Source organism: Phocoena phocoena, chromosome 9, assembly GCF_963924675.1.
Source record: "Phocoena phocoena chromosome 9, mPhoPho1.1, whole genome shotgun sequence".
Lineage (NCBI taxonomy): Eukaryota > Metazoa > Chordata > Mammalia > Artiodactyla > Phocoenidae > Phocoena > Phocoena phocoena.
Genome location: NC_089227.1, coordinates 93,483,003 through 93,505,912, shown reverse-complemented (window position 1 = coordinate 93,505,912; position 22,910 = coordinate 93,483,003).

The window sequence follows — 22,910 nt, the reverse complement described above, 5'->3', positions numbered from 1 at the left end:
GGGTAAGGGAGGAAGTAAGCTAAACGGTGAAGACAAAAACCTGTGGGCTTCCCTGGTGGCGCAGTGGTTGAGAGTCCGCCTGCCGATTCTCGGTATACGGGTTCGTGCCCCGGTCGGGGAAGATCCCACATGCCGCGGAGCGGCTGGGCCCGTGAGCCATGGCCGCTGAACCTGCGCGTCCGGAGCCTGTGCTCCGCAACGGGAGAGGCCTACAACAGTGAGAGGCCCGCGTACCACAAAAAAGAAAAAAGAAAAAAAAAAAAAAAAACCTATACCTGAGAGGGAGGAAGGGAAGTCAAAGGTGAACATCAGCTCGGGAGAAAGGGTTGGGGGGCCACCCAGCAAGAGGGCGAGAGCTGCAGGAGTCCGAGGAGAGGGAAAGGCAGGCGGACGCAGGGAAGGGCGCCCTTAAGAGACCCTGGGGCGGCAGCCAGGGAACCGAGTGCAGCTGTTACTATGGCAGCGGCGTACTTTGGGCTCCAAGGAGCACGAGCATCGATCCTTTGGGAGCAGAACCTGCTCCCACCCGGGAATGGGGGAGCGGGAAGCAGGAAAGAGGCGGAGGTGCAGGGGCGGGTAAGGATGGACCTGAGCGCACGCAGAGACATACCAGAGGGAGGGGGAAAGCTGCCCCTGCTGGAAAGAGCAAGTAAGTGCCCTGTGCTTGGCAGGCTAGCTTTTCACCTCCTGCAGACACTCAAAGCTCCCGCTTCTCAGTCTCAGTTTGAAATAAACACACTTGCCCACCTAGACGAAGGGACTGAGGCTGGTGCCTCCCACCCATCCGAGCTGCCCGTGCCTGGGCCTTACCTGGCACACCTGGCCGCACTTGGATGCTTCTCGCCGGGAGTGCAGGCTGCCTCCGGGACTTTCTACTGCTCTGCAGGAAAATCTCAGGGCTGGGGCCTGAGGTCAAGAAGTGCGACGTGGGTCCGGGTGCGTGGGCTGCAATTACGATACTCGAGGGGGCGGCCGGCCCGAGGCGCAGAAACAGCCACAGAATCAGCCGTAAAGGATCGAACTGGCCCCGCTTCCTCTCTGAACGTTGGCCTCCGCGTCCTTCGCTCGGCAATACTTTTCAGACTGCCGGCTAATTAGCAGACAGAGCATGCGCAGAAAAGGTCCCGCTCAACTCCAGGCGCAGGTGGGCAGGGCAGGTCGCGCCCCTCGGGGCAATTTCCCACAGCTGGGCAACCTGCGCCTTCCCTCGGTTTCACTCCATCAGATCTGCTTGGATTTTGTTTTTCTCTCTCTCCTTTTGTTTTCTCCGTTGCGTTTCCTCTCTCTTCCTTTCCTTCGTTGCGGGCCACACCTGAGACTTCTCGTGGACGTTACTGAGTCTACAGGGCACTTAATAAGAGGGCAACCCAAGGCCACCCCCATATGAAGGTTTTTTTTCTTCAGGCACCTTGGGGAGCTTGCTTGCATTTTCATCAAGCCGCCTCACTGCCAAACTCCACCCAAGCCTGTCAGTTAAAGTACACGATTTACTTTATGGATGTTTAAGTAACAGAAAGGAACTGCTCATATACACTGTGCGGTTTGAAGGTAATAACGTTGAGGCTACAGGCCACATAGGAATCCCACGTCATCACTTCAGTTACATCTGAATTGTGGTGGTGACGGTGCCATCTTGCTTCACTCAGTTATCTCCACGTGGGTTAACGCCCTTCCCAGGAATCCCTTATCACCCCTCTCTTGGGTCCTTTTGGCGAGATTCACTGGATCTGGGGGAAGGTGATGGCTGGCTGCTGTTTCTACTGCCTGCCTCTCCAAGGCTTCAAAACCAAGGCTTGTAGGTTCTCCGAGCTGCCTGGGACTACCATGCACGTTTGTGTTCCATTCTTACAGATCTGTTCTTTTTAGCTCTCCCTCTGTTTCCTTGTGTCCTCGCTCCCAGGGTTCCCTGGCCCTCCCTGCGCTCGGATTCGGCTTATGTTAGTGACTCTTTAGCCTGCGTCTGGAGCAACTACACTAGAAAGTTCCCTTAGCTTGCCACAGCTCCAGGCCCGGCCTTGGCAATCCCGGCCTACCCAGATGTTCCGCTTTACCTTGACTGATACGGATCAGCAGGCCGCAGAGTTCACAAGTCCCAGCTGCGTTCTGCCTCGCAAATAAGCATTCTTAAGGAGCTGCATCTGTTTGCTTTCCCAGAGACACGGCCCCATTTCTCTCCTCCATCTCAGATTCCACTCAGGACAGAGCCACTGTGGAAGAAGGCTAGGCAGCTGGGATGCCTTTAAATAATAAAGTGCCTTTTAGACCCTCAGAGCTGGACTGGGCCTTAGACATCACCTAGTCCGGTGATTCCCAGAGGAGCTGGGAAGGATGAAGAGAGCTGAAACTTGCCAGTGGCAGGAAACACTGCACCCAAGCAGCTGTGACATCCGGGCAGCTCCACTGGGAAATGGGCTCCAAGCCTGGCTGACCACGAGGATCACAGAGGCGCTGAGCTGGCCCCTTTCTGCTGGGCACAGGCTTCCTTCTCCCCTGGGTTTCTTTAAAATGTTAATTTCTTGAAACAGTTTGTCCACCTGTTCTTGTGAAATTTTCCATCCACCCTACTACGCCTTTGGTGGTTTTCTCCTTCCTCTTCAATGTATTTCCTAAGATCCCCTGTTTCTCCACCCACCAACTTGAGTCCCACACAAACACCACAGAAGAGTGTGGACATTCTTACCACTTTATATTTACCACCTGCCCTCATACCTATTCCTGTTCATTTCTCCTAAAGAAAACACCATCCCGATCAGTTCTCCTTCGATCCTGTGCCCAGTTGGCAAACACAGACCCATCTGTACAAACACACACATAACAGGATGTTTAATCCTGCTCTTCCTGAGGCCTCTGTGTTCAAAGGGAATCCCCAAAGGTGGAGAACAGTATAACAGGTGTCATGCCTCTTACATCCTAATGGGTGTCAGACCACTTGCAGGACACCTTGTAAGGTTGAGAAACCAGTGTAGTCAGAGTTAGTCCACTACCCGCCTGCGTCCTATGACAGAGAACCAAGGAGAGACCATTCCTTTGGAGAAATTTCTGATGCTTTGCCCTCCTCTCAAATCATCATGGACTGCTGGGCTTCCTCGGAGAGGCTGGCATGTCTCTGGGGGCATACTGGGAATTAGTACGTAATAAGAGCCTAAAAAATACAAGGGGAAAAGGCTTGAGGTGATGAGAGAGAGAGAAAGAGAAGTGCCTTAGAAGCAATGTGCATTTACACAAGTAACAGTAGAGCAGTGATGTTTCCTGTCCTGGCCAACCAAATGGGTCACGTGCTGGAAGGAAATGACCTGGTGCCATTTCCCAGGAACCTCGCCCGTGAGCACTGCCTGGGAGGATGAACTGACCCAGCAGAAGGGTGGATCCCTGGAGTTGAGAGCCTGAGCGTTGGAGGTTTAAGCGGCCGTGGGGGGAGCTATTGCCTGATTCATTGGAACAGCACCGGGAGGTTCTAGTGGGGAATGTCAGAGAAACCAGAGAAGGAAACCTCGAGTAAAAAGTCAGCTTTGAAATTCTGCCAGAGCCAGAGACCACCAACATTACAGCAGCCAGAAACTGTTCCTTTTTCCTAACCCTCCCCAGGACCAGACACAGCAGCTTGCAAAGAGCCAGTGGAGAAAAGAGAAAAGCAGCCATCCTGACCCCTCCTGTACTGCAGGCAGCAGACCTGCGGGAGGGGCAAAGCCCTAGATGGTGTAAATTATTATGTGGGACTGGACATATTCACTACGAAAAGAAATCTGTTCTTGTGATTACAAGGACCGGGGAAATCTTCAGACCTGCCCAGGACTTCCCCCAAGGCAAAAGCTAGTCCACAGAGCGAAGGGGCGCAAGAGGAATTGAGTCCCCCTCGTTCAGCGTAATGAGCACACATCCTGGCACCCAGACAAGGATGACAGTTGAACAGATAAGGATATATCAAACCATTACTTGACCTACAGTAAGAATACTCAGGAAGGATGTGGACCTTGTATATATTTTGACTTGGTCATTCCCACTGTGACGCTTCTCATGGATGGAGGTTGGGCTCACACCCCCAGCAGTGATAATGCTTTATTTTCTTCCAGGTATGTGTCTTCCATTAGGTACCCTGCCACCCGATGAAGCAGGATGGGAGGAGATGACTTGATCATGGGTTTATAATCCAAACCACTAGGCTTTCCATAGAGTCATGAATAACATGCTTTTCTACTCAGTTATACTTTTTACATAAAAATAGAAATCTTTAATAAAACCAGATCAGCATAAACTAGTATTAGTAGAACGTCATTGTTTCAACAGATGAATCATCTATTTCTATAAAGAAATAGGAATAGCTAGATATTTTCTTTCTAATCCAGAGACTCACGTGTGCATACGAACCATTTTAGGACCTTGTTAAAATGCAGACTCCCAGGCCCCGTCACACCCGGGCAGGGCCAGAGAATCTGCATTTTAATAAGCCTTCCTAGCGACTCTGAAGCCTATCGCAACTTAAGACACTGTTTTAATTAGTAGCGATCTACTGCCACTAGTTACTTAACCTAACCTTTCGTTTTTCCCTAGACGTGAGTGGAACTATTAGCTAACCCGGAATCTTTTAATGCGAAGTTTTAACATTTTGGAGGCCGTAGGCGTTAGCAACTTTGCCAAATGTCAAACCTACTAGTATTTCTCTTGTATGGAAAACTAGTAAATTGATTCTAATTACCTGCCTCCTAGTTTACCTCCTGGAATATATATTTGCCCTTTTGGCCGCCCTTCTCTTTGGGTGACGGAAACAAACAAAATGGCCAGTTAGACCGTAGATTCGCAGTGGTCTCCCCATCAGAACCACTGCCCCAGTCAATCACAAACACCTCTGAAGTTTATTCACTAAACACTTTCCAAGCCAAGATCACACACTCAGGATTAGAGACAAGTCAGCTTAAGAGCTTGGGGTTTAAAAATCTAAGCTAGCCCAGTCCATCTAATTGGAATTTAACAAGATTTTTAAATAGATACGGTAATTTCTTCACACATCCAGAGCTAATCAGATAGAAACAGGTGTGACTAGAATAGTAAAAACCAGGAGGGAGGGAATCTAGCCTGCCAAGGATTTAATCCGAGGCTGCGGTCAGTGACCTTTCAGATCCTTTTCCTCTGAGATTCTGCCATTTGTTTTTCTCTATTAAATTTATTCTTCCCTTTGGCTCACTGTTTCAGCCTGCTGAGAACATTTAGGGGCTTGGTTTTATCTTCTAGCATCTTAGTGATTCCCCCAATTTCGAGTCCCCCTCCAGTTTGATTCACGTACCTGTGAAGAGGTTCTTTTAAGCTGGTGAGAAAAGCCTGGACCGGGACAGACCCGTAACTTGGGGTTACGGGTACACGGGCGACGGGTACACTGCCCCAGCTTACAATGGACACCTGTAATTGCACCAAAAAAGAGGGCAGAAAGGGAGCAAATACATTTGTTATACACTGTCAGAGACACGTAGCGGGTGTGAGTCAGGGTCAACGTGGGATGGGGCAGCAGGAGGGTGGCAGGGTGGGACTGAAAGCGGGCTCCCGGCATACTCAACACAATCATGAACGGTAAGATCAGCTGCCTTTAGTGAGCATTGACCCGGCATCAGTAACGAGCTAGAAGTGTGTACGCATCATCTCATTTAATTCCCACAAGCCTTCATAGGAAAGCACTGGTGCTGCCAGCATGGGTTCTGGGGCTGAATGGCTTAAGTTTGAACCCTGACGCCAGCACCTACCACTTGTGGCCTTGGGAGAGTTACTTATTTGTTTGAAGATCCTCATTTGAAAATAATGATAGTAATAGCACTAGTCACGGGCTTGTGGAATTAGGTAGGGAACTCTAGCTGCTATTAGAACAGATAAGCCCTCAAATCTTAGTGGCTTAACATAATAAAGGTTTCCTTCACAATTGTAACAGTCCAAGTGCGTGTTTGATGGGCAGCGTTCCATGTGGAAATGTAGGGACTCATGTTTCTTCTATTTTGTGACCGTGCAAACTGCTAGGAAGACAGGTATGAGTTGGGGATGGGCTGGGTGGGAGAAGAGACCGGTTATGGACCAGACCTAGAAGCAACATACATTCTACTGAAATACCCAGAAACCAGTCACGTGGCTACTCCAATTGTAAGGCAGGCAAGAAATAGGGTCTGTGTGTCCAGGAGGAAAAAATAAAAGAATCTGGTCTCCTCCATAGTTGAGAGGCTTAAACGTAAATTCCTCGGTTTGGTAGCTGGTACATAGTAAGTGCTCAGTAAATGGTAGTGATTATTAGCATTGCTATTGCACCAGCTCTGGCTACATTCCCTTCCGTGTCTTCTTGATGCCTCTGGTCCAGCTCTCTTAACATTTCCCTTCGGAATTCCCTCAGATGTAGCCTGACCTTGGATTTGTGATGCCTTGGGGAGTCTCTCTGTAACTCTTGGGAACCTTCAAGCATTAAGTCTGACTCTGTTCTGTGGACACCAACCCCAGCATCTTCTCTGAACCCACTGGCCACTGTAAAAACAGTGGGATGCGAGGGTGTAGGTAGGATAGAGTGGTTCAGTGTGTATTAGCAGCTCAGGAGAGAGCTCCAGACAGAGATGGCAGAGTCAACATCGTGTCAGCGGTGACTGAATCTATGTGACTAGTGAGAAATGGCACGAAGAATGCGTAACGTGAGAGGAGTGAGGACTGAGGTCAGTCCTGAGAAACACCAACGTGGAAGACAGTGTTTCCCAAACCGCAGGCATCTGTGTACCCCAGGCTTGTGTCACCCGGACTGTGACTTTTCTTAGACTTTTTCTCACTTTAACTCAACTTTAATTTTTCGAGATTATTTAGAAAGGAAACATATTGGTACTGTAATAAATGAGAAAGTAGTATCACTTGTCACCAGTAGCAAGTCCTCCTAAAAATAAGTAAGAATGGAGATAAACAAAAACCTGTTTAGCTGGTGACGATCGGCCAGAAAAGGCTATACGCCTGAGAGGGCTTTCCTTTTATTTTTATAGAAGAGGAAAATTAGCTATCATTAGAGAGGTGTTAAAGACGTACTGATTCCAAACTGAGACTCTCTGTTTAACTCAGAAGAATTGAAAGAGAATTAAGAGAGAATCTACTTTCTCGCTACACAAGCCACATTTGAGGCAGGGCTCAAATCCAGAGGGGGCCATCTTACATGGTGTAGAAAGCCCTGGTTGTGACCTTGTACCACCTAAAATTATCCCTCTGCCATCAGTGGTATGAATCCCTCCCTTTGGGAAAACCGGGAGAGGTGGAGTCATGGCCTCCAGGGGTGGAAAGGTCCAGGGAGTGGTTAGCTTTCAGAGGCTGCAAAAGGATCAGCAAAGTCAGGACTGAAAAGCTCCCTCTGAACTTGGCAACCAGGGCTCACTGGTGTCTTTGGTGGAGTGGATTTAATGGCACAGTGAGGGCCGAGAGGCAGAATGCAGCACTTGAACCGTGAATGGGAGATGACACTGTGGAAACAGCGTTGAGGAGCTTGGCTGTAAAGGAGAGAGTTAAGATTCAGGGAGATCTGTTTTGCATTCTTTTGTAAAACATGGGAGACATTAGAACATATTTTTAGACACTGGGGAAGGAGCTGGATGCTGGTAAGTACTGCAGGGGGGTGACAGTAGACGGATCAAGGTCCCAGTTTGGGGTAGATGAAGAGTGTTCCGGTGAAGAGCACAGGTGGGAGATCTAACCCAGAAGAGGAAAAGGGTCAACTTTTCTTAGTTTGAGGGTAGAAGGTGAGGGCATATCCAAGCCCAGGAACTTTCTTGGGTAGAAGAGTGGAAAGTGGACGGATTTCATGGCTGAAGCCTGATTTTCCTTTGATAAGTAAGGGGTGCGGTTATATCTGTGGCCAAGAGAAAAAGTGAGTGCAGGCTTGAACTACTGGTTCTCCAGTTCAAAGAGTATATTAGCGTTCTCCAGAGAACCAGAACCAATAAGATGTATATATACCTATTGAGAGAGAGAAAGAGAGAGCGAGAAGGAGAGAGAGACTTTAAGGAATTGACTCACATGATTATAGAGGCTGGCAAGTCCAAAATCTGCAGGGTAGGCTGGCACGCTGAAGACCCAGGAAAGGGTTGATGTGACAGCCCAAGTCCAGAGGTGGTGTAAGGCAGAATTCCCACTTCCTTCTGGGGACCTCATTCTCTTTTCTCTTAAAGCCTTCAACTGATTGGATGAGGCCCACCTATATCACAGAGGGTAATTTGCTTCACTCACAGTCTGCTGATTTCAATGTTAATATCATCTAAAAAAATACATTCAGAGCAACATCCAGACTGATGTTTGACCAAATATCTGGGTTCGGTGGCAGAGCCAAGTTGACACATAAAATTAACCATTGCAAGTAGTATTAATGATCTCATTTATATCCATAGCAAAACCATGAGGCGATGTAGATAAAGAGAAGACTGTAGAATGTGGAGAGAATCCTCCGGATTCTGGGAGGTTCTTATTGTTAGTAGGTGCTCTGCAGACCCCAGGGTTTCTGATGGAGCCAGAGCTGAAAATGACAACACAGAAGGGTCATGGGGGACAATCCACCCACCCCACCTTGGAGGAGAGGCGCCATCTCAGCATAGAAGAATAGACCCTATGAAAGCAAACTTTCTATATGCAAATTCTGATCTTGAAGTCCCAGTCAGTAACTGCTGAGGACTCCTCTCCTGTCACACTAGCCCCAGGACACAGGTGCTTTCAAGATAACAAAATATAGGAGTTACCTTTTCGTTCATTCTCCTTCTTCTATTTTCACCATGGGTCAAAGGTATATATATTTATTTCATTGAGATCAGTGTGATTATTTATTTTCAAGGCTGCCTTTTCTCAATAGAATTTCTAGTTGAACTTATTCTTTCCCTCATTCATAAGCCTGAGGTCTTTTCATATCCACCCTGTCCTTGGCAAGAATCCTTGGAGAGTAGCCTTGGAGACATACCTAGTGGTAAGCCACCTGCCCTGGACTGAGCGTGGATCTATTCTGGTCACAGGCTTTGTGATCTGGACAAAGGAATTGAATATGTGCCTGTCAAATTGTCAGGCGATACTAAATTTGGTGGGCCAGCTGAATTCTAGCAGAAAATCATGCAAAACAGTGTCTAGCAATTGGGGGAAAATTGGCCCACAGGGAAGACAATTGGATGAAATTCAGTAGGACTACACGGGCCTAGAATTCTAACTCTGGAACCGCAACCAGCTATATTATAACCTTGTAGTTCAGAGACCAAGTCTCGGATACGAGTTGTGCCATACCAAAGAGTTTTGGAGCCAAAGGGACCTTTGAGAAGTCATCCACCCCCTCCCCCATTTTATATGCATCAGACAAAAAGGTTTCTTCCAACTTTGAAAGGTCATGGTTCTCTAAGTTCATGTCTTCTGAGCTCCCCTGATCCAGTGTCCCATCCTCTCCATCAGAATCCCTTGCCCCTGCTCCTCCAGTTCCACAGGGCCATGCGCAGCACCCTATAGTACCTCCTTCAGATGCCTCAGGTTGTTTACCTTCCTGATTCCCAGGCTAGCTTATCAGCATCTTGACGATGTGATCATGTCTCGTGTATCTCTGCATTTCCAAGGTCTATTATGGTGCCTGGCACATAATTAATGATCAATAAATTTTGGCTGAATAATAATCAAAAGAAACGGCACATCTGCTCATGTATTATGGTTATCATATTTTCTCACCTCTGATGCTCTCCTTTATACACAGCCTAACTCGGTGACTCTCTTAATATTGTAAAGGTCAAAAATTGAACACAACTCACCACAGTTTTGACCAGCACAAAATATAGGGAGAGAAACGTACGTTGTATACCTGGACATTTTACTTCTGATAAGAGAAACTGAAGACTGCATTGGCTTATTTTTAAAGCTACATCACATTAAGCCTGTGGTCAGCTGAAATACCATGATGTTTTCCCATGGATTTCCGCCACGCTGCAGCGCTCACATTCTGCACACATGCAATTGGCCTTGAACCCCCAATGTAGGACTTGACATTTTTTGGTTTTGGCTCAAGGTTAAATCCAATCAAAATCACTTTGGATTTGATGCTATCGGTGACTACATGAGCAATCCTTCCTGGATTCGGGTCACTGGCAAATCCGACATGCAGATCTTTTCTGCCTTCATCCCACTGTGTGACAACAATGTTGAAAGGATTGGGGCTAGGACAAGAGCCCCAGTAGTAACCACCCCCTTCCATGTTGATCCAGGATCACTGAAACTTATGAGTAATCAACCATAAACTGATAAATGCACTCCAAAACACTGCCAGACATACCTGATTTCTCCATCTTTTTTTTTTTGCGGTATGTGGGCCTCTCACTGCTGTGGCCTCTCCCATTGCGGAGCACAGGCTCCGGACGCTCAGGCTCAACGGCCATGGCTCACGGGCCCAGCCGCTCCGCGGCATGTGGGATCTTCCCGGACCGGGACACGAACCCGTGTCCCCTGCATCGGCAGGAGGACTCTCAACCACTGCGCCACCAGGGAAGCCCTGGTCTTTTTTTTTTAATTTAACTATAGCTGATTTACAATATCGTGTTAGTTTCAGGCTTCTGATCTCGTAATGCTGAACACATGAAAGCCATGAATGGTACCCACAGTATCAAGAGGCCAAGCTGATTGGCACAAGATACCAGGAACTTAGAATATCTTCTAGGAAAAAAGATGTCAGAATTTGAGATGGAGGTCACAGGGCAGGCTCACTCCTTCCCTGATAAGACCTCAGGTTGCTCTCATGGGTAGAAGATGACAGAAGCAAGAGGTAGCAGGAAACCATCCTGATGGGAGCAGGAGTTTTCCTCTCACTCCTATTCTCCTTGTTCAGATTATAAGCTTTGAAATGAGGTGGGGGATATCCATGTTCTTGCTTCCATAATACATCAAACAATTAGATCAATAAAATATCCTAAGGTTTAGGATACGCCAGGTTTTGTCTTTTCCACCTGACTCTGGAACTCCAAAAAGCCGTAAGCTTTCAAAAAGTGAGCCAGTGACAAACTCATTTTATGGAAGAGTATTAAAGTTTAGGTTTTTGAAAGGTAGCTTAGAAATGAAGCAGTCAAACTGTCTCCTTTTATAGGTAAGGACACTGAAGTCCAGAGAGGTTCAATGACTTGCCGAAGGTCACAAAGTTACAAAAGATGGAGCTGGCCCTTGAACCCAGAGCTCTGCAGCTCAGGGCTCCCTTTAGGGCAACTTGCTGACGCCCTTTCGCACACGAGTTGTAGCTTCTCTGTTACCCTTTATTTCTGTTCTTTCCAATTCAAAAATGTTTTTTCTTCCTAGACAAGAGCTAAAGAGGGCAGAGTTTGGATAGTTCTGGCTTCTGCTAATAGCATGCGGCATTTTCTGAGAGTGGGAATGTGGAAGGTGGTAAATGTAGAGACAGATAGGCCAGTAAGGGAAAAACAGGGTTGGTAGGGAATGAGGAGGCACAGGTGTAACACAAAGAGACCAGGGAGGTCATGGTTGACCACAGATGGAAGCAGGCAGCAATGGAGTGCTACTGCTGAAAAGCCAAAGTGATACTGGGATGTATTTATAGAAGGATGACATGCAAAGCCCAGGAAGCAATCATTAGGCTACAATCTACATTAGTCAGATCTCTATTGAATATGATGCCCATTTTGTCACACTTTGAAATGTGAGAGCCCGGTGTAGTGGGGGGATAAAAAGGGACAGGAAATCATTACTTAGAGTAAAAGTGAAGGAATCTGGATCGCTGAAAGCAACCCCTGCTCCCATCCCACCCATTGCCTGATTGCTCAAGCAGGTAGGGGGACAGAGAGGGAAGGGGAAGGAGAGTCAGCCAGAAATTTCCCTCTAAACTGCTGGTCTCTCAGCATAGAATTTTAGAGGCTGATTCTGTCTCCTTTCCTTCCAGTCAAGGTTAAGATCCCCTGCCTGAGGTCTCTCCCTGCAAAGAGTTGAAGGCCTAGCATCATCAGCTCTTATTGATTAAAGGTGGCTTCTTTACCAGCACAGAGCCCTTACCGAGTAAGTTACCACTTCCACATGCCGGTTACAGGAAGTTCAAGAGCAAAGTGGCTGAGGAGACTCAGCCTCATCACTGGAACCCCACGCTGACCACAGCAGCCTCGTGGCCTCCACCTGATCTCGGACTTGTTCTCAGCCTGTATGTGAAAGATTTTCTCTTTCAAAAAGAAGTCTTTAAAAATAGAAGTATAGTTGATTTACAATGTTGTGTTAGTTTCTGGTGTACAGCAAAGTGATTCAGTTATACATATACATTCTTTTTCAGATACTTTTCCATTATAGTTACTAAAAGGTATTGAGTATAGTTCCCTGTGTCCCTATATAGTAGGTCCTTGTTGTTTATCCATGTTATATACAGTAGTGTGTATTCTCACTCAGTCTTAAGCAAATCTGAAGCTGTGGGCATCTACATCACTACTGCCTTTCCTCTGTACAAGAACTGCTTTATGTTGAGTGTGATGGCATAGACAGGTCAACCTCAGAGCCTCAACTTGACTTCCTGAAGTTAAAAACATAGGATTCTTCTGGTTTCAGACATATCTTACGCAGTAATTCCATATTTTGGAGAAAGGTGGTGATGTCTTTAAAACAATCCTCTGTCATGTCTCCTTTGCCCTTCTACAGAGATTTTAAGCTTCATTTAATCTCTCCTAAAAAAAAAGAAAAAAGAAAAAGAAAGGCACACGATGGAGAAAGACCCTTGCAGATATCACATACTAGGTTCTTGCAGGCCAAAGAATACAAGTAGAAAAGTCCTTGTGCTGGCTTTCCCCATCACTTCCCAAAAGAGATTTCCATTAAAAATAAAAAGGACACTGCTTCCCACCTGCAATGGGAGAACTCGAGAAGCCAAGTCCCCTACGGCTGATGCTGTGGGCCAGATGGTCCTTGCTTCTCCATAGGAACGTGGGCCCTGCTTGCTCTTTCTGGTCCCAAGGCTCAGGGGTCCTCTCTCTTTTAGTGAGAGGGGCCAAGGAAGTGGGGAGTGTAACAGAAAGTGGCCTAGTCCTCAAGTACATGTTACCTGACTCGCAGAAGACTAAGTGTGCCAACATACAGAGGCCATGAAAGGTTGGGGACATAGGCTTTGGGGTCAGACAGACCTGGGATTGAATATCAATCCCTTCTCCCAGCACAGGGTGAGTCTCAACTGTGTCCAAGGACAAAGCCACACACCTTCCAGAAACTGCTGGTCTCCTATAGGATTAAACCACATGTCTGGTGTTTTTCATTTAATGCTTTATCTTGTACATCTTTCTATACCAACCCACCAAGACTGACCTTGATCGCTTTCTTGGCTGTATGGCATTCCACTCTATGGCCATGTTCACTTTTGCCATTTCCCAAGAATTAAAGTCAATGTGTTTCTGATTTTTGCTATAGCAGACAACACTGCAATGAATATCCTTCTACAAGTATGTGTACACGAATACAGCTGGAGGAAAATTCCCAGAAAGAGAATTGCTGCAAATGTCTTTACAATTTTGATACTGTCAAATTGTCCTCTACAGTGCCTCCACTGATGCTGCCCAAGAAGTCTTCTTTCTGAAGGTGGGACAATGGGCATGAGGGTGAATGAACTAACAATGTCTTTTGTTATTCTTCTACTCTCCAACAAAGCGTTGTTGCTACTATTTGGGGGGTCCTTGGCCGTTGACTCCACGGAAGATGAGAATCCAGTTGTGCTTTTCCCAGAGGGGACATCTGCCAGAATCCAGGCTTATTTTTGGCAACTGGGTGACACGCTCCCTGCATTTCCAGGGGATTCTTGGCTTCCCTCAACAATGACCTATTTGTGGCTGAATATTTAGCTGTTCTCTCAATCCTGATGTCTGGTCTACAGCCTATTTTGAGATTTGATAGGTTGTTTTCCAGCAAAAACTGTGGATGCAAACCCCAAAATAGAGTCTTACACTCCGTTATTTGTCTGGGAAGGGTTCATGGGTAAAACCTGTTTTTATTTTTATTAGTTAATTTTCAAACTTTTATTATGGGAAATTGCAGACATATACAAAAGTAGAGAAAATAGTGTGATGAACCCCTATATACCTACCACTCGGCTTCAGTGATCAATTCATGACCCATCTTGTTTATGTATACCCCAACCAATTCCCCACCTCCTGTATCATTTTCAAGCAAATCCAAGACATTTTATCATTTCATTCATAACTGTTTCAGTGTCCACCCTTGAAATGTAAGAACTTAAAAAAAACATATTACTGCTACACCTAAAATGACTAACAATATACTAAAATATATACAAATAACCCAGTCAGTGTTCAGATTTCCAAATGCCTCATAAAATGATTTAAACAGGATTTTTAAATGTTAGAAAAGCAAATACTGAGGACCAGGAGATCTGAGTTCAAGTCTTAGATCTGTCCCTCTCTCCTTGGGTGACTTTAGATAATTCTGACTGCCACTGCCCCTGTTTCTTGGACTTTGGGGGGGCTGGAAAAGACAAATCTCACCGCTTTCAGGTGATGCTAATGATTTGAGGAAAGGAACCAGAAAAAATGGTAAAAACTGAAACTAGAGTCAAGTTTAATTTCTATATAATAGTGACCAGATCAATAAATGTCTGCTGAATTCAATAAAATTTACAAAATCTGTCTACTCTTATCCCCATGAAAGAGATGTTAGGGTCAGGAGGGCCTTATCTTTTCCTCTCGGCAGCTAAGTGCTTTTCAAAATGAAGTAGATATGGGAGCTGCTTTCATTTTAAAGCACATAACCTTAATATAGTATTTGTTTAAACCCACAGATATTCCTCTAAACTATCCCCCTGCTTTTTGGAGTCTGGAAATAGGGCAAGGGGAGAGGAAGAAAGAAGATAGATTTGTCAGTGGTTCTGGACGTCAAGCAATGCCACTGGGAACTCTCTTATCCAGTCAGATAATGTATGCATATATAAATTAGAAAGTGCCATAAATCTGTGATTAGAAAAATGAGGGTCTCCAGATGGTCCTGAATCACTCCTAGCATTTTCCCCTTTGAATTTCTATTAGCAGCAATCAGTTTTCTCTTCCAGAGAAAAATTCTCTATAAAATCTAGGAAAGGGAAGTAGCCAAATAAAGACACAGATTGACAGGACACTGAAAATATTGCTAAAAACTCTTGAAGGTCTTTTTTTCTTTTTTAAGACCATTGCACGTACCTTCTCCTCGCTCTGTGTATGTGCCGGGGCACGGGAGGTGATGGAGCCTGTGGTGTAAAGGGAGGGAAAGAGAAACGAACAAAAGAAGAATCTGCATTTCTCATCACGGTTTGGCGAAGGCAGAACGGAGAACTCCTTCCCGAGCTGGTGGATCGTGGCTGCCAGGAAAGCTGTGTGTCTCTATCTTCTCAACGAGAGGGATCCTTTAGCAGCAAAACGGCTTGGCAAGGATGAGGGGCGGATACCTTTTCTCTCTTTCAAAGACAACAGTGCTTAGGGTTTGAAGAGGCTGGATTTCTGCTGTTTGAACGTCTGCGGGGCACAATCTCTGTCCTTCACCTGAACACACATGCCCACACATGTAGTTGTGATACCTGCTTCCCCTAAACATACAGGGGACCCTGACCAGCCACCCTTCTGTTGAAAGGTGAAGAGTGTGCCCCTTACTGTCGGGTCAGGGAGGGAGAGAGAGATTGCATACGGGGGAGCTGGGGCGGGGGGTCGTCACAGAGGTGAGCCTGGGAGAAGCCAGGTGGCTTCTGCGGCTAGGTGCAGGGCCACTATCCTCGGCTGCCCAGAACTGATCCAAGCAACCCGAGGAAGATTCACAATTACCTAGGCAACCAGATCACAGGCCAAGCTGTTACCTGGCAATCCCCCTAGACCCCTCCTCTCCTCCCCGCTACACTCTCTGTTTCTCCCAATGCAGCTCACACACTCTTTCTCCACTTTGCTATGCCTCGAAGATCACAAGATTCTTGTGGAAAACGGAGATCCAAGACGTCGGGAAAGAGAAAACATTTTCTAAGTGCAGGTGGGAGGACGCAGTTTGAATGACCTCCTCCCACTGGTGACTGGAGAGACAGGGATGGGACCGGGGTCAGGGAGAAGAGGGACATGGGGTGGCGAACAGCAAAGCTGGAATATCAGGCAGTTTATTTGCTCATTGATTCCAGAAACCATGAAAACTGAGCAAAATTAGAGGGGAGAGTTTATTCCCATTCCCATTTCCCTTTCTGCCCCTCCCCGTCTCCTTTCGGAGGTCTTATCATAGAAACTTGCCTTTAAGCCCGTCGGGTTCCTATCCGGTGGGCACTGGCCTCCTTTCTTTCATTCATTCATTCCACACACATCATTTTGTGCCTAACTATGGGTCAGGCGTTGTGCTGGTCTCTGAGGCTGTAAAATTAAAGACAGACATTATCTCTGTTCTCTTGGAACTTAAAGTGTTTAGCAGAGGGGACTGACAAAAACAAGCAGACTCACAAAATAATTGAAAATTAGAATAAAAATGCAGTGATGGGAAACAAGAGCAAACGCAAAGCAAGGGCTTGCGGTTAAGCCTAAGAGGAAGGGACTTACTTTTTGTTCGTTTGTTTTTTATTTTTTGAAAATTTTATTTTGAAATATTTTTAGGCAGAAGAGTTGAGTTCTTATATATACCAAGCTTCCCCTAGTGTTCTTTATAATAGTTTTATGGAAGTATAATTGATCTATAAAGAGGTGCACACATTTAACGATTTGAGGGTCTGGACATCTGCAAACACCTGTGATATCATCACCCCAATTAAGATAACAGATATACCCACCACCTTCCAGAATTTCCCTGTGTCCCTTTTGTGTGTGTGGTAAGAACACTTACCGTGAGATCTACCCTCTTAAATTTATTTTGAAGTGCACAATCCTGGATTGCTAACTACGGGCACTTTGTCCTAGAGCAGATCTCTAGAATTTATTCATCTAGCAAAACTGAAACTTTGTACCCGTTGAATAATAACTCCTCATTTCCCTCACCCTCCAGGCCCTGGCAACCACTATGGTATCACCTGCTTCTATGAGTTTGATTATTTTCAATAAGTGGAATCATGAAGCATTGGTCCTGTGACTGGCGTATTCATTTACCAAGATATCTTCCAGGCCCATCCATATCATTGCAAGTGGCAGGATTTCTTTCTCTTTTAAGACTGAATAATATTCCTTAGTATATACATATCACATTTCCTTTATCCATTCATCCATCGATGGACATCTGAGTTGTTTCTACATCGTGTCTATTGTGAATAGTGCTGCAATGTACATAGCAGTGTAGATACTAAAACTTAGGGGATGCAGCAAAAACAGTACTAAGATTACTTTTAATTAGATGGTCAGGGAAGGCCTTTATGAAGAGGTGTCATGTAAACCAAGACCTGAAGGGTGATTGGGAGTAAGGGAAAGAGGTGGAGATTGTCCTCAGCAGGGGAACCTCAGGGGATGCTGTAAAGACAGGGACACCTGGGCATTGCTGGAGAAACTGGAATTAGACCAGCATGGCTTCAGATTTGTGTGTAGGTTAGGCAGATGGGGATCAATAGAGAAGTCAGACGAACTAGGGCTTCGGAGGCCATGGAAGGTGTTTGGATATTATTCTTAGTTCTACAGCAGGCCACTGAATGGGTTTAAGCTTGAGAGTGGCATGATCAGATGTACATTTTCATTTCAGTAGGCCTGCCCGGTACAGACCAGATGGGAGGGCACCAGAGAGGAGGGACATGGACCCCTAGGTAGATTACCGAGCTGATCCAGGTGAGAGATGATGGGGGCCAGGTGAAAGAATACAGGATGTATTCCTAAAACGGGACCCAGGTTTTAAGTTCTTTTGCGCTTTGTTTATCCCTTTAGGAGGAAAAACACAATATATAATAAAAGAAAGTAGTGAAGAGGCAGGCTCTGTAATCATGTCCTGACACCTACCTCCTGCGTGACCTTGGCAAGTTGCCCAAACTCACGTATGGAAGACGCGAGTTCTTATAAAGACTGAATAAGATAATTAATGTAAAGTGATAAGTATGACGCCAGGTACACAAAATGCTCAAAAACTGGAAGCTAATGTTAGTGGTCATTGAAAACTCCAAACCAAGCAGCCTAATTTCTGGTCAAGTAAAATTATCATGGGGGCGAGAATAGGGAGTGCTTTCCTTCAACTCCAACTATGAACCTGTAACAAAATAGGAAGAAGATGTGCACTTATGGCAAGAGGGGACTGATAATGCAGGATGTTTAAGGGTTTGGAGATACAAGCTACATGGCAGAAAGAAAGTACGTAACGATCATTAAGAATATGAGTTTTGGCCGAGTAATATTCCAATGCATGTGTATATGACATCTTCTTTATTTCTGAGCCATAAAAAAGAACGGAATAATGCCATTTGCAGCAACATGGGTGGACCTAGAGATTATCATATTAAGTGAAGTAAGTCAAACAGAGAAAGACAAATTATCATACGTATCACATGATATCACTTGTATGTGGAATCTAAAAACAATGATATAAATGAACTTATTTACAAAACAGAACTAGACTCACAGACATAGAAAACAAATTTTTGGTTACCAAAGGGGATAGTGGGGGGGCGGCAGGGATAAATTAGGAGTTTGGGATTAACAGATATATACTACTATATATAAAATCGATAACCAACAACAGCCTACTGTATAGCACAGGGAACTATATTCAATGTCTTGTAATAACCTATAATGGAAAAGAATCTGAAAGTTTACATATATATAAAACTAAATCACTTTGCTGTACACCTAAAACTAACACAGCATTGTAAATTAACTACACTTCAATTACAAAAATGTTAAAAAAAAGAATTTAGATAGGGAGCCTGCACCAGCAAGAGAGCCATCACCCAAGATAACTTTGTTTTATATAAGGAAGACTTCTCAGATTGGCAAGGCAAATGTTCATTTACCAAACGTTTGCTCTTCCCATCTCCCTGTGAGTTGTCTTTCTCCCCTTTGAAGTCCCAGACCACTACCACCTTCTCCTTAGCTCAGAAAAGCATTAAAAAAAAAAAAAAAAAAAAAGAATATGAGTTTTGGATCTAGATTTTGAACCCTAGCTGTGTGAACCTCGGGGATGTCACCTAACCTCTCTGAGCCCATTTCTAATACAAAGGTGGCGAATGGCCATGCTGTCTGTCTAGGGTCATGGTGAGGAGTGAATACATTAAAAGTCTTGCTTGGCATGACGCCTAGGACCTAGCAAGGACTTGATCAATGGAAGCTGCTGCAGAAAGGGATGAATTTATGCTAATGTGTTGGGGGTCAGAAGATCCATCTCCAAAGAAGGTAATGCTTCTCTGCAATGACAAGGACGTCACTGGAAAATGAGAGTCTATTTCCACTGTGCTTCTCTGAACCTCAGTAGGACTATCACTGTGCTGATTCCACAAATGAGGTGCTTTAAAGAACAGAAATGTATCTTCTCACAGTTCTTGAGGCTAGAAGTCCGAGATCAAGGTGTTGGCAGGGCTGGTTCCTTCTGAGTCTGAGGGAGAATCTGTTCCCGCCTCTCCCCTAGCTCTGGTGACTTGCTGCCAATCTTTGTTGCTCCTTGGCTTGCAGATGAGTGATCTTCCTTGGCTTGTGTCTTCATCTTCATGTGTTCGTGTCTCTGCATCCAAATTTCTTCTTTTTATAAGGACACCCGTCAAATTGGATTAGGGGACCATCCTAATGACCTCATCTTAACTTGATCATCTGCAAAGACTGTTTCCAAATAAGGTTCCATTCACAGGTACTGGGGTTTAGGACTTCAATATCTTTTTGGTGGGGACACAATTCAACTCACAACAGTCAGTATACCAACACCATAACAGATTAAGAGACTAGACTAAGCCTCCACAGTTAGTACGAAGATTGCGAAGGCGGGAGGGGAGCTGATTCTTCAGAGACAGGCTCTGCCAATCATACTACCTGGGAGGCCCCTTCTCACTTATTCAAATGCTCCCAAATAGGCAGCAGCAGTTTGCTTACAGGTAACCCAACAATCACACCCATATCTCCTCTATAATATTTGTAGCAGCCCCTATACAAATAAGCAAGCATCCACCCTGCTTTCTACATGCTATGTCTCAACTTTTGTCATGAGTCAGCCTTGATATTGCACCACTGGGCCGCTGTGAATATTGTCCAGGTGTGCACTGCACAAATCGAGAGGATGCCATTTACATTATAGTCTATTTTGTACAAAAATATGCAGAAACCCTGAGACCACATCCAATTCCTACACTCTAGTTGTTCTCAACTGTTTTTCCCCATCTCCAGCTATGTATTCGGGCTTAGTGGTGGGACTCAACCATGTGTGTGTATGTGTGTGTGTGCACGCATGCACATGTGTGTATGTGTTTAGAGAAGGGGAGAAGAAAGGAGAGGAGGAGAGGAAGAGGGAGAGAAGGGGAGAGACAGAAAGACAGACTGGAGGGAGGAAGGGAAGAGAAATGAGGCATGCAACAGACCACAATAAAATATTCTGCGTATAATCCTTCAAAAGGCTACTAACAAGAAAAATAATACTCTAAGTTCTGATAGTTTTATAAGAAAATCCATTAAATTATGGAGAACAATTCAACCATTAGCTTAGCAATTGGCAGAACCATTGTGCTAATCATTAAGGGATAAAAGAGGGGCAAAATGAAAAGCAGAGCTTCACTGTCGTGTACTTGAAGGCCACGTGTAAGACTTAAAACTGAGACAGATTTCCAGATCAGGTCTGGAGCTGGTGCTTGAAGTCTGGCCTCATTTCAACAGCATTTTGATGTTGAAGCAGGAGATGATGAAGGACTGAAGAATGAAGCTGCAGTGCAGGGGAGAAAACGTTCCTGATTTTTATAAGCTGTTATGTCACTTGTGCTGCATAACGGGCAGGCTTACCATGATTTTAGCAAATAACAGCTAGAAAGTAAGTACGTCAGGTGTTACCGGTGATGGTCTTCTTTGGGTGGTGGGATGTAGTAGATCTCCTCCTACTTCTTGTGGTTTGTTCGTTTTGTTTTCCTTATTTGCATTTTTCTCAATGAAAATAATTTCTTAAAGGTAAGAATCCCCTTTTTAAACTTTAAGTTCTTGGTGCAGACAAGGTGGCGATTCAAAAATTTTTCCTCTACAATGGCTAAAAGCCATTGCATATTTTAGTTCCAGAAAAGTGTTCAGTATCGGAGGAACTGGGTTATTCTAGAAGAAAATATATATGCCTGGATATGCAACATTCAGTAAGATGAATCCACACTTGGCCTTCAAAATAGCTAAGGACAGATTTTATTTTTACTTAGTCCTAATTTTACTGTAGATGAAGCTCAATCCTTCAACACTTGAAAGTTATATTAAAAGGCAGACCTCTAGGGGCTAGAACCCAAATCCTCAAGCTTGGATAGCTAGAGTCCTTTCTGAAGGCCAATTTGTTTTTATGACCATTTGGTTCAGAATTAATGAGAACTACTTTGCATAGATATCATTTTATATTCTAAACAGTACCTTTTGGGGATTCTTCCACTCACCTTGTAGATATAGATTATCAAAGTAGATTTTTTTTTTCTGTTCCCAAACCATTACTGTGCTAGTCTATGAACCTCAGAGATAATTATCTTTTAAGGCCCACAATTTTACAACATTTATCAAGTTATTAAAGCCACCAATTATGGTATTAAATACCCAAGGAATTTAGAGACTGTTGGAGGAGCTAAGAAAACCAACTTCAAATATTCCACTGGGGGGAAGGGGCACATGGGACAAGAAAAGCTCTGTGTCTTGGTTGAATCCTCGTATTTTCACATCTTTTGGAATGTTTCTTTTTTCTTCTAAAAGAAGAGATAATTCTTCCTGTGAAAAAGATGCTCAGAAGGCAACTGATGACTCTATAAAATTTTAGAGAGGTCTCGATGTCCCCAAGTCTATTAAACCACTAAAATGATTTTTGACCCCCTCAAAGGACACAACAGTGGAAATATATTGCCATAGATGGAGAACCTTATGTTATAATATGGATGGTGAAGATCTTTGTTGGTCTAGGATCCACAGTGCCAGATATGTTAACTCCATTCAAAAATATCTTTGAATATCCATCTTGGGGCTGGAAAATATCTTTGAATGTCCACTTCCATTTCACTTGGTAGGTTCAACCCATACTAAGAAGCTGGGCTATGGGGAGATGAAGTGTGAATAATGATTCATCAATATCACGGCATGATGAAAATCTTATTTTGAGTCCCACAGTTGTGTAAACAGCACGGTGGAATCACGCTGCACTGAATATTCAACTCACAACAGATCCTGTTTCTGCTCCACTCTTCCTCCCTCTATCTGTGTTTCCCAAAATCTGATCCAGGGACTATTATACCTGTATCCCTGGAATGCAAATTGCCTTCACATCCTTATCTTCTCACCCTATTGAAAACCACACCCTCTGGCACTTCCTCCCCATTCTCTGATTTATTTTTCTCCGAATAACTCATCACCGTGTTGACTACTACTTATTTTATTGTCTCTCCCTGCCCACACTACAGCATAAGCTCCTTGAAGGCAGAGATGTCCATCTGTTTTGTTCACCGCTCTATGCCTGTGAGCCAACACCGTGCCTGATACAAAATATGCACTCAGAAAAAAAACCCTCGTCAGTCAGGTTGGCACACGCTCAGAGAGCCGTGCAGGTGCACTGTCTCTGCACATGGCCTTCCACCACCATCTTGAGTTGCAGTGTCAGGGGCAGTGCTTCCGCACACAGCCCGCCCTCCTAGCTGAAGTGTCAACGCAGCCATTTCTCACCAGGCACTCTGATCTGAAGTGCCGGGTGTGAGGCCTCGGCGAGAAGAACACCGTGAACAAGCGAATCTCGACAAGCACAAAGGAAAAGAAAAAAATAAGCAAGCTGCCAACCCTCTGAAACAAATGCCTCTGCTCCTTTAGCTCTTGGCGTCTTGGAGGTTGACGTCT